Consider the following 11,697-nt stretch of genomic DNA (forward strand, 5'->3'; position numbering starts at 1 on the left):
TTGCCCAAGACTGAGATGGGGATGGTTATATTCATGCTAGTATTGCATCCCATTTTATAATTCCCTCTTCAGTTGTCTTGCAGAGACACCGCTGCATCAAGTGGCCCAGATGTGCTGCTGCAATGTTAAAAACCAAGTCTCCAAAACAACCTCGCGTGACACCAATTGTGATTACAGTGGCTCCACATCAAATTGAGATATTCGTTTGATTATTTTCACTACTTTGCATGGTCAGGCTCCTGCCTACATTAGAGATCTACTGCAGTCGCATTAAAGACCTCTGATCAGGGTTGGTTGGTTGTTTTGATTCAAACTAAAGCAGGTGCCTTAAAGGCCCCTTAATTTTGGAAGTTTTTATTTTGTCTCTATTTTATGTCATTCTTTTGCTCACTTTGTGACATCTGATCTAGAAAGGTGCTATATAAACTTCACATCCTTACCTTCACACAAACATCCTTAAAGGGGAGAAATAATAAAGTAATCATTTATATAAAGACACAGTAGTTTTAATTATTTTTATTATTTTTTTACTACTATATTAACAAGTTCAAGTGAATGGGTATCATACATTTATTCTTCATTTAGGCTGAGTTGTGAAAAAATAACCATGGAGTTCCACTGTTGTCACCCGACAACAAGGTGGACATTTACTGTGAATAAAGCACACATAGACTGCTCTGTCTGCTCAGCAACATGGCGTAGGCTATGTATGATTTACGACTGTAACACACTCCACCGTGTTTCCTCTTTACATGGAAGTGTGTATTTACTGCACTACACGTCTTGGTGAAGCTGTGGGAGTCATCTCTGTCAGCGGATATAATTATACACATTCATGTAAGACAGAGCAGATTTCTCAGGGTTGTGTTTAATTCCACAGATAATGAGTTATGTTGCTGAGTTCTGGACTAGAGGAAAATGGTTTCTGTTGGTGACATTCAGTTTCAGGTGGGTTAAGGAAAACAGTTGTCAAAACCATCAAATTCCTAACAAAACCTTTGGTGCTTTTACTCCCAATTATCCTTAAGAAACGACATGATTCTAGGCCTTTTGACTGTGGAGGTCAGACTCCAGAGACATACGTTCCATGGCCGTAACAGTTCGCCATCAGGCCTAGAGATGTCAGTGTTGCTACACCGGAAGCAGCAGCGTGCAGAGCAACATATGTGGTAACACAGCGGCAGATAAGTGGTCACTCTGGTTGATGCATGGTGAACCAGCCTGAGGCGTGCGGGGTGTCACCGGCGGCCGTCTCCTTCGTTGTGTTGTGCACCGGCCTTACATGAGGAGGGGGCATCAGGGGAACATGAACAGGGAGCAGCTCATCTGAATTCTTTGGTTCCCCTGAGGCCTAATAGCTCCTCAAGAAAGGTCGACATGAGGATATTTCATTTGTTCTCCTCTGTTTTTCCCCTGGTTTTACATTTCTACACCATTCTCAGCTTCAGTCTATGAGGTCAGAAGTTTAAAGCAGATATTAAATAAGTTTGTAGCAAATTTAGTATATTTAAGTTGAACAAATATTCTTTTTATTATATTTTATTTGCAAAGCCTCAGTACATTTAAATTTTGGCGTTTAGTGTGGCACAAAGTGCTCAAAATCACCTAAACAGGGCTCCCACAGGACAACAGTTGTCAATTATTTTTGACATAAATTGTGCAAACTGCCATCACTGGCCCTAGGTGGCCAAATTAGTCAAGTCACAGCACTATGCCATCTGGTGGTGGACAGGGGATGTAAGAAACAACCCAAAAACTATCCGAACATAAAACAAAGACTTTTGGTTTAATCAGAAAGTCCAATTTTATCCTCCTGCTGGCCTTCTTTTTGATCTTCCTCACAGTAACTTTATTTGCACAGTAACTTTATCTGCACAGGATCCAGAATCAGTTCGAATTGTAATCATGAACGTCACTCCTGGTTGGTATTCGTATCATCCCCACTTTCTCGTTTTCCACAGCCACAGCAGCTGGAAGCACTAAAAGCGGAGTGTGATTTAACCTGACTGGGCTCTCTCTCCGAACGTGACCCGGCAGCCGATATGAAGCATGTCAAGAAAGAGCTGAGGTGGTTGGATTTACATGAAAGATAGCAGCAGAGAGGCCGTCTCAGTTTCTCTTTGCAGATGTGGCGGTGAAAGTATCATACCTATCAACAAATATACAGATCAATATTGTTTCTGAAAGGGATATGAATAATGTGAACACTGTGGGCTTTTTATAAGTGTGGCACAAGTTAAGGTAAACCAACCTGCATCCCTTCTGCATATGAGAGTGAAAGCACAAACAAACAAATAAACAAACAAACAGCAATGTGTAGCAAGCCCGGAGAGGAGGAATGATTGAACTGTTTTGACGGAACAGTTAAAAAGATACTTAACCTTCCCATCAAAGCTCACTGTCTGGCAGTGGTTCAAGCCTACAGTATAGAGGAGGCAATGAGACATTCAGCTCTGATTACAAACATATCTTCAACACCAAATCCTCCAGCTGAACCGAGAGTAATCAATCATCATTGTTGCTTGCCAAGTTGCTTTTAGCATCGGAGTGCCCCTCGCTGGTGCCTGAAATAAAGTGATAATAACTCTGAACTGCTGCAGATAGATGGCCATTCTAGCTGATGCGCCTCATGTGACCCTAGCCATGACCCGGCTGCTTCCTCGCCAAAGCATAATTAAAGCGTTACTGGCGGCTCTTTTCCTCCACTCTGCTTTGTTTTTATGCATCGGGTCTATTTTTGGAGCGGCTTGCGTCTCTGAAACAATGAAATTCAAAATTATAAAAGCCTACATTTGTTGACAATTGACATGACATCACTGTTCAGTGATCATTTGTTTGTCTTTAACAGAAAAATAATTTTTTTTGTTTGTTTATGTTATTTCACCTCCACAGCCGGCGAAACAGTAGACTGATAAGCATTCAGGATATATACAGATACAGAATAAAGATGAAATGGTGGGCTGGGGGTAAGGTAAGTAAAGTACCTGTTATCTCATTGATCATTAATGTGTTTTTGAAAAGCACCTAAATGTATGAAAAACAGCTTGAAAACTTCTGAAAACACCTGCAGTGGACATGTGGGATTAATCCTGTAGAGACAAATCTACCGGTGGATTAGGACATAAATGAGGACACCAACTCGATGTCTGTCTGAGCCTCATGTCCAACACAATGACCAGTTTGTTAAATTGTTTTACTTTGTTTTGATATTTTGCTACAAGGGTGACTAAGATAACATCTTTCACTCTTCTCTTGCTGACATGTATCCAGCCACACGTATTTTCCAATATCTTTGTGTCTATTGAACTGAACAGCTGGGGGCCCTTTGAGATTGTTTTTTTCTTCCATTACACAGTGTCCATATTCCAAACACATTTTTATTTTGCTGGCCTCTCAAAAGCTGCTCAGAAAGTGCCACTGCTGGTTCCTGCCTTCAGGTCATGACTGGTTGCTACGAGCTCGCACAGGTGCTTTCAAGAAATGAAGAAACAATCAGAAGAGGTCTTCTGTGAAAACAGTGTCTTTGTTAATTTTGTCATCTTCACATTGCTGCCACTAACCAGATGCGCGGGATGAAGGGAGAAAATAGTGAATCTGTCAGCTGTTAACAGGCTTGCAGTGCTCCTCTTGGAATAATAAGGGAGGCAGAGTCTATTTAAACACTATCTCCATGACCTCTTGGTGCACAGCAGCTGTGCAGGGATCTACAGGATTAACCGGTGCCTCTCAGGTAAGCTGATTCATAATAAATAGCAGCAACGCTTTGAAAATACCCATAACAGCACATTAGCATTGAAATGAGGTAACACTTTTGTCAGGAGGTAGTTCTGGGTCACAGAGACAAACGCTGAATACTGCCGGAGGGACTTCAGCACACACTTGGCTGTCCCCCTTGCCGGCCCAGTACGCCTACATCACTAATGTCAATAGTGTTAACACCCTGGCTCGTTTGCACAGGAGCAGGGGACAAATTTCTTTAGAGAGCTGGAAGCCATCCATTTTGGACAGAATTCACCTGAACCTCGCTTCATATTATCCGCTACAGTACGTCCACTCTTCTACATGTGCTGTAAAATGTAATACAAAGCCATGAGGTGTGTGAGATTTGTACCTTACATTCTTCCCTTCAAGTGGCTGTAAAACATTTCTTGCTGTTAACTTACCTTTATATAGGCCATTATAGCAGCCTCTCTAGCATGTACCCTTCCTTTCCTGCTGTAAAAGTTCTCTGAATAAAAAAGAGAAGAAAAAGGGAAGTGCATAAATAATCCGGCAGAACATTTAGTGTCTGCGAGGACAGCGTTTATGTCTTTTGTCAAACACATAATATGAATTTTGCACTCCAGGAAACATTTAAGTGGCAGCTCTACGGGGGCTGTGTTCAGAGTCCAAGTCACATAAGAGCAAAATCATGATCTGCTGCTAATTGAAATTATAGAGGGAAACAAAGCTGGATCAGAAACACAGTCCTATACCTGCCAAGCTCAGCTGTCAACAACAGATTTTTTTTTATGCTGTATTCAAAATCCCCTCAAAATCCCCCTGTTCTCTCGAGTGAATACTTTACTGCACAGATTGCTCTTTCAATAGAAGTCTCCTTCCTCTTCTGTTCTTTTATTTAGAAACCTATTATGCTGTGCTCAATCAGATGTAGCACCTGGGGTCCCTGTGCTGTGACTTTTCAGTTAAATTTTAAAATCTACAATTTTAATCACTCGAGGTAAATAAAACTTCAGGCATTTAGTGTAGTTGAAATATACACATTTGTGTATATTAAAGCCAAAACCAAAAAAACAGTTGATGAAAAGATTATCATCTTCCAGCAGCGTTTCATTCCTGTACAGTTTTTGGTGCCCACTGTGGATATAAAAGGCTTAAAGTTCCAATGATCAATTCATAAAAAATAGGTTTCTCAAAGACCCTGTTCATCTTGAACATGAACTTCCCATGAACAAGACTTGACAAGAGCTCTGTTAACAGCAGCAGTGTGGCTCGTTCATGAATACAAAACAAATGGGTGTGCCACTTTCAATTACATCTTCAAGAACAACTGAGACAAGCTGTATTACTGTCAAATGTTATGTGTCACATACAGTACAGTGTTAAGTCATCATTAATGAATGTCTGACGTGGCTGACACAAAGCTGTTGTGTGGGCGTTTGTGTGTAATGTTGCAGGAAATGTTTATTGTCCATTATCACACCTAAACAGGATCAGATTCAGCTCCCACCTTGCCTGGCGACTGAAGAAACACTCGTCTGCGCTGGTTGTGAAATGCTGTACATCACCACCTTACTGCAAAAACAAACTGTCCTTGGCGGATAATGTTCCATAAAGTTGGTCGAGCTGGCTGATTTTCCTCCCTGTGAGACATTTGTCAGGTTTCTCTGACACTGGGACAATTTCTGCTCCATGCTTATACATCATAGCATAAAAAGGTGATGAGTTCCTTTCTGAAGATGTCAGCCCTAAAATAGTTGCACTGACATTCCAAATCACACATATGACATTCACAAAGCGAGAAGAAAACTTTCCATCTGTCAGCTCGCAGCCCCGCTGCAGCTCTGACATGGCCGAGCTGCCGCGGCGGCGGAGCCCTCACACACTGATATGGCAGATGTGACTGAAAGGTGCTCTTTAGGTTCAGACGCCTGCATCAGGCAGCCAGGCATTAGCTCATGATGCCCGCTGTGGTAGCTGTCACTATAGCTGAGTGTCTCCACAACAGAATGCCATTTTCTCTGCTTCGTTTCTCCAGAACCCCGCTGCTCGGTCCGCAGTTTAGCTATCAACCTCTGACATTTATCAGCTTCCCTCCAACCCTGGCTCCTCCAAAATGCCTTTTCACTATCCAAGAAGAAGTGGTAAAAGTTCAGCCAAGATTCAGAAAGGTTTATGGAAGATGATGCACCGTTCCCTGTTTTATCTGCCCCGGCTGTGAGAGTTTGGCAGTGAGAGCAACAGATAAGGGCAGCTGGAGAGCATTTTAAGAAAGTGATCTGACCACAAATGTTGGCTCCTGCTTGCTCTAGTCCGCAGTGGACGAAGGTTACGAATATATAGTACGCAGTGCGGAGTGATATTTTGGAAATTACAAATAAACGGATACCTGTTTTTAGTCAATCCAGTTGGATGGCTGGAGGCGTAAAGCATGTGACCTTGACACAGGAGACCACCATCTTCATCCAACCGCCACTATAGTCTTTCTTTAAAGCACGACTACGATTGTTTTCCAACCTCAACCAAGTAGTTTTTGTGCCTAAAGTGAAAAGGGCAATACAACTCTGTATGGATTTCGGCAAGTTTACACGTCACAAGAGTTATCTCAAAGTTCAGTTCCCGCAGATTAAAATGAACTAGTTCACGTTCATAGTTCACAATAATTGAGGAACTTTGCGACTGTTGGCTCGTAGTCTTACCACTGGATATCGAATGAATATGCAGCTACAGCCAGAAGCCAGTTAGCTTAACTTAGCATAAAGCCTGGACATGGGGTAACATCTAACCTGGAAAAAAGCTTTTCATTAATCATTTCATTAAAGAAAACAACCATTTTTCAGAATATGTTGAAGTATTCCTGTAAGATAACTGTGTCAGATGCTGTTGCTAGAGAAACTGCTCATATATCTCGTTTTAAGAGGCAACGACAAGATGACTTTTGGAGGATTTGCTGCTAAAGCCACATCTCCCCCTCTGTGTCCCCCTTCTGCCCATCCAGTCTCCTCCATTTACTCTCCAAGAAAGCAGAAATGACAAGGATATTGGCGGTTAAAGGCAAATAAACTCTAAGGACCTCCTTATATAATCAACATATGAATATGAAACATCTGGGAATTAAGTTTGGACGACCAAAGGCGTGTAAATTATAGATATCTTAAAAGAGTATGCTGTACAGAGAATTTCTGCATGTTAAATCCTTTCTCGTTGCCACTCACCCTTTTGGTAAACATGAAGGGTCGCCTCAGATCTATTTCTCATCAGGGCCTCCCCTCTGACTTTCTTGAGGAGTGATCTATGTTCGAAAGTAATTGGGCCTTAAAGGAACAGACTCTCTATATGACTGTTTATTTTTAAATGTGTGTGTGTGTGTGTGTGTGTGTGTGTGTGTGTGTGTGTGTGTGTGTGTGTGTGTGAGTGAGTGAGTGAGAGAGAGAGATAGAGAGGAAGAAGGAGAGTGAGCCTTTTGGAGGGCCCCATCTCCCAATCTAGAACCAATTTCTATGCAAATGCTACGACCTGATTTGGAAGGAGCTACCATTGTTCGGCGTGGGCAGGCACGCTTGGCTTAAGGTGTCGTAACACTCAGCTGCTGAGCGGCCCGACACATAAAGCACCGCATATGCTCATATTTCCTGAAGTGACAAACTCGCAGTGTGATGCATTTTAGTGCGCCGGCATGCGGCTGGAGGGCAATACTTTACACAGGCGTGACAAACAGCTGTAGGGGAGAATCACACTTCACGGGAGGGAAGACGCCAGCAAACTAATCGTGAGACTGCGGGGAAATGTTCTTCTTAGCCAATGGGGCAGAAACCCGGGCGCTCATATTTCTTGGACACTATACCGTCTGCTTGTTGCTGTGTTTCTCAACAGCACCTTTCATCAAGTGCTACAGGGGCTGTATCACACAGCCATGTGTGCCGTTGCTGTTAATGGTTGTTGGCCATGATGGTTAGCTATTGTTGTTGCCCATAAAAATAGCACAGAGCAGCTGAGGGAGCAGAATTGCAGCGGCACTGCATTTCTAGACTGTATCAACCATGAAAGTGGAAGAGAGAGGAGCTCCAGGATTTTCAAAAGAATATATAAATAGACTCCAACGGATTTGCTCAGAGATTTTCTGCCTTGCATTTTTATTCACTTGCCGTCCGTTACAAACACATCCACACACACACGCAGGGAACTTTGTGTGAGCCTGATGACCCCTATTTCACTTATGTGTTCCTGGACGAGTTCAGACACTGAAGAGAGCGTAAGCAATCTTGCTGGCAGCACTGGCAATGCGCTGCCCTGCATTCGTTATGTGTGATTCTGGTTTAGGCAGTAACTAGCTCCGTCCTCTGTGGGGAAGGCCGTATCACACCTTCAGTGAAATATTCCTTATCACTATGCAAACACGCACTGAAGAAAAAGTTCTGTGCTCTTGCCATCGCTGCAAGTGAGAGGAGCCAGCTCCTCCAGTTAATTAGGTACTCACATGGTCTCACTGACACATGGTACTGTAGATCAGTGGCACTCAAAGTCCCGCTCAGGGGCCACTTGCAGCTCACTAAAGACTTCTGAGTGGTCCTTGAACATATTCCAGCATGAAACTTACGTTCACGAAGATGACAGCATCCATAATTAATGTTTTTTTTACCAAAAAAATTCACTGTATTATTATTATTTATATACCAAATGTCAGTTTTACTTCTCTCTAATGCTGAGTGGTATAACTAAATTAAGGTTTTTCCATTTGCTGTTCTAAGCACTCTTTTAACATGCATTCATTTTATAGGGGCAACCCAACAAGCTGTAAGCACACATACTAACACCTCATTAAGTTGATATTCAGCATGTGTTACAACAGGTGCCTAGTTAAACATCCAGCAGAAACATCAGCTTTTATTTGGAGTCGTGTTTCTGACAAATTAAATTGAACTGAATATCTGGCTCTTCAGCAGCTAAATACTCCAATATTTTCACCAGCTAGCAGCTAACTGCGCCTGTCTGCCTTGGGGTGCTGGACAGGTAGTGTACGGTGGGTTTTTGGATTTTTTCGAATCTAGAACCGATGCAGATGAGAGCGGTGAGAGTAAACCAAAAAAGTAAAGTTTTAGGCTGTAAAACCAAAACTATGCGTTGGAAGATACTAAAATGCTCCACAGTAGTGTAGTGTGTTAGTGTAGGTTTGATTCATTTGAACTAATCTTTTATATGACTCGGGAGTACCGAGTAGTCTCAGTGAGTGATTAAATAATTTTCACGCATGCGTGAATGATCCTAGACTCTTACATTTACTCTTCACACGGCAGCTGCATGGGCTCCGTCAGCACAGGAAATAGAATTGATTAGTTCACGACTCATAACTGTGGGTCTCTGGATTTGAGTCTTTCATTTGTCACCTGACTGCTTGGCTACAGGGCTTTGGGAAGCAGGCAGCACAGGACACACAACATAACTTCTACTTTTTATTTATCAATAGAGCCGTGCTGTTGTTTCACAGCTCTTGTCTGGTGAACAACCTTGCCTGCTCATGTGTCACTAGGGGCTTCATAGAAAGATGATAGAGAATGGTCAGGAAGTGAATTTGTGTAATATACTTGTACTATATACTCGCAAACCATGTAGTCTTCAGTGCCTGACAACCAAGTTTTCTTTTACATCGCCCACAAGAGGGCTACAGCGCCGTACTACATAGCCTAGATCAAATGAACGAAATGACTCCAAAAAAGATTAGTTCATTTTGTTGAATGAGATTGAAGATTCGATTCACTAAAATTAATCAAACTTCCCATCACTACTCCACAGAGCTAATAATTCCCTATCACATCACTACAAGCGACACCTTTCACATTCACATAGTCATTTTATCAATTGTTAATATAAAACACATTGATTATAGCAGCTTTAAAGATAACTAAGAAGATGTACCATATAAACATTTGTTTGACTGACTGATTTCATTTTGGCATCTTTGGAACCGAAGCTGTCATTAAAAGAAACAAATGGCAACAAAAATCATCAGTTTCAGATACCCTCTTCACTACAATCCTTATTGTACAAGCAGATTTTGCACAAAAAGTGATAGGTCTGAGTCATAAAATGAAAGGCCTTCATTTCCGTCTCACAGATTAAAATCAAAGAAGGACGAAATGCAAATTATTGAAGCAATAATTTGTGCAGTGTCAGTGGCACGCCGGGATAAGCAAATTTATATTTAATGTCATGCATTAAGAAACATAAAACAAATAACCGAGAAGCATTACAGCACAAGAATAAAGCATGAAACACACTCTGACACGTTCAATATGAATTCTACACAAAAACCCTGACTTGCCCATGGAAAGTAGGATTGGATTAACATAGACAATTATAGAGAGGAGGATGAGAAGGTAACATTCAGGGTGACACATTTAACTACATTTAACATAGAAGAAATATTTTAAATACTTTAATATCATTAGAGATTATTTTTATACAGAAATGCCAAGCTCTTCCACAGTCATGAATTATCATTATCATGTCAGGTTTATCTGTTGGGACTGGATTTCCCCCCTAAACTCTTAATTTTACTTTTCCTTTTGATGGCTCTGACCTTTGACCTTATTACTATGGTTAACTTGTAAAATCACATCCTAATCATTTAATATCTCTTAAATACAAGTGTTACATCTTGGCGAAGACTTCCAGTTCTTTAAAAACATCTTTTAATCTAGTGCTGTCAGTCATTTTCCAATATGTCACTTTTTTTAAAGCATGGATATCTCGCTCCACAAGTCTACACTAATTTTGTCTGACAGAATCTTAAAAACTCCAGAGTGTCCTCTATCCACGGATCAAAATCACACCATACTGCTGATGGATGCTTCTGAACCACTCAGCGCTGTTAACCTCATTTCATTCTCAGGATTAATAAGCATCAGAGGGCTGAAACCTCTCAGGGTGCTGCTGATCTTTGGCTCAGTGGAAGTTTGCCCTGCGCTGTCTCTCTCCCTGCTGCCTCCCTTTCTACTTCCTGGGTGTTTCATTACGGCGGTGCAGGGCAGTGCATCAGCCTGCTGGAATACCCACCTATGGACATTTTAAAAACTCTACTTCAGTGCTCTAATGTCTCATTAATAATCACTCACTGGCCTCTATCTAGAGCTAGCTATTGCATCAGAGGGAGCTTTTAAATAATCAACACAGGTAACGTATCAGCATGCTAATCATGCGCTGCTCAAATGTCTATAGTCAAAATGCCATGAAAATACAAGTGTATGAGGTGGATATGTGTATCTTTTTGAATATTTACATGTTTTACTTTGTGGTCAAAGGAGTTTTGGTTAAAATGATGTGTCAGGGGATTCAATTTTGATAATGTGCCTTAGCCAAATGAGCCACCAGAATACCCATAGATGGGGTCTGTCGGGTCATTTCAGTGAGTGGCAGTTTTTTATTCCACCAAGAACAGAGCATAATAGGAAAGGTTCTCAAGGTCAAAGTTATCATCGTGTCTTTGATGATGATCCAGGGAGGAAAAGAGCACTAAATTATTCTAAGATTGGATCTTACTTTTATAGTTTTTCTGCCATAATTTTTGGTTATGATATCATTTTATTAACAACAGTAACTGCTGAGATCTGGTAACAAGGAGGCAGTGAAACCAACTGCGGCAAGAAACACAAGCAGTCAGAGAATCAGACAACAATTTATTCTGATTATCTGAACTGCTTTATTTGGAGGAAAAAAATCATCCATTACTGACAAGGAAAACTGTGTGTACGTACAATTATGGCAGGTTTGGTCAGTCAAAGTTGAAGTTAGGCTATACCATATATCCCTTTGTTTTCTCTTCCGGATACTTTAGCTAACCTGGGGGTTAGTTTAAAATCTGTCTTGCCCCACTAGACGTGTTTTTAGTGATGTCATTGTACAGCCCAGGATCCTAAAATTACGATTCAGGCACCTCACAATTTACATCAAGTGTAGCTAGGCGGTATATAAGGGTGTAGA

This window comes from Micropterus salmoides, unplaced genomic scaffold (genome assembly GCF_014851395.1).
Source record: "Micropterus salmoides isolate LMB-PRFRI ecotype aquatic unplaced genomic scaffold, ASM1485139v1 Ms_hic_scaffold_1, whole genome shotgun sequence".
NCBI lineage: Eukaryota > Metazoa > Chordata > Actinopteri > Centrarchiformes > Centrarchidae > Micropterus > Micropterus salmoides.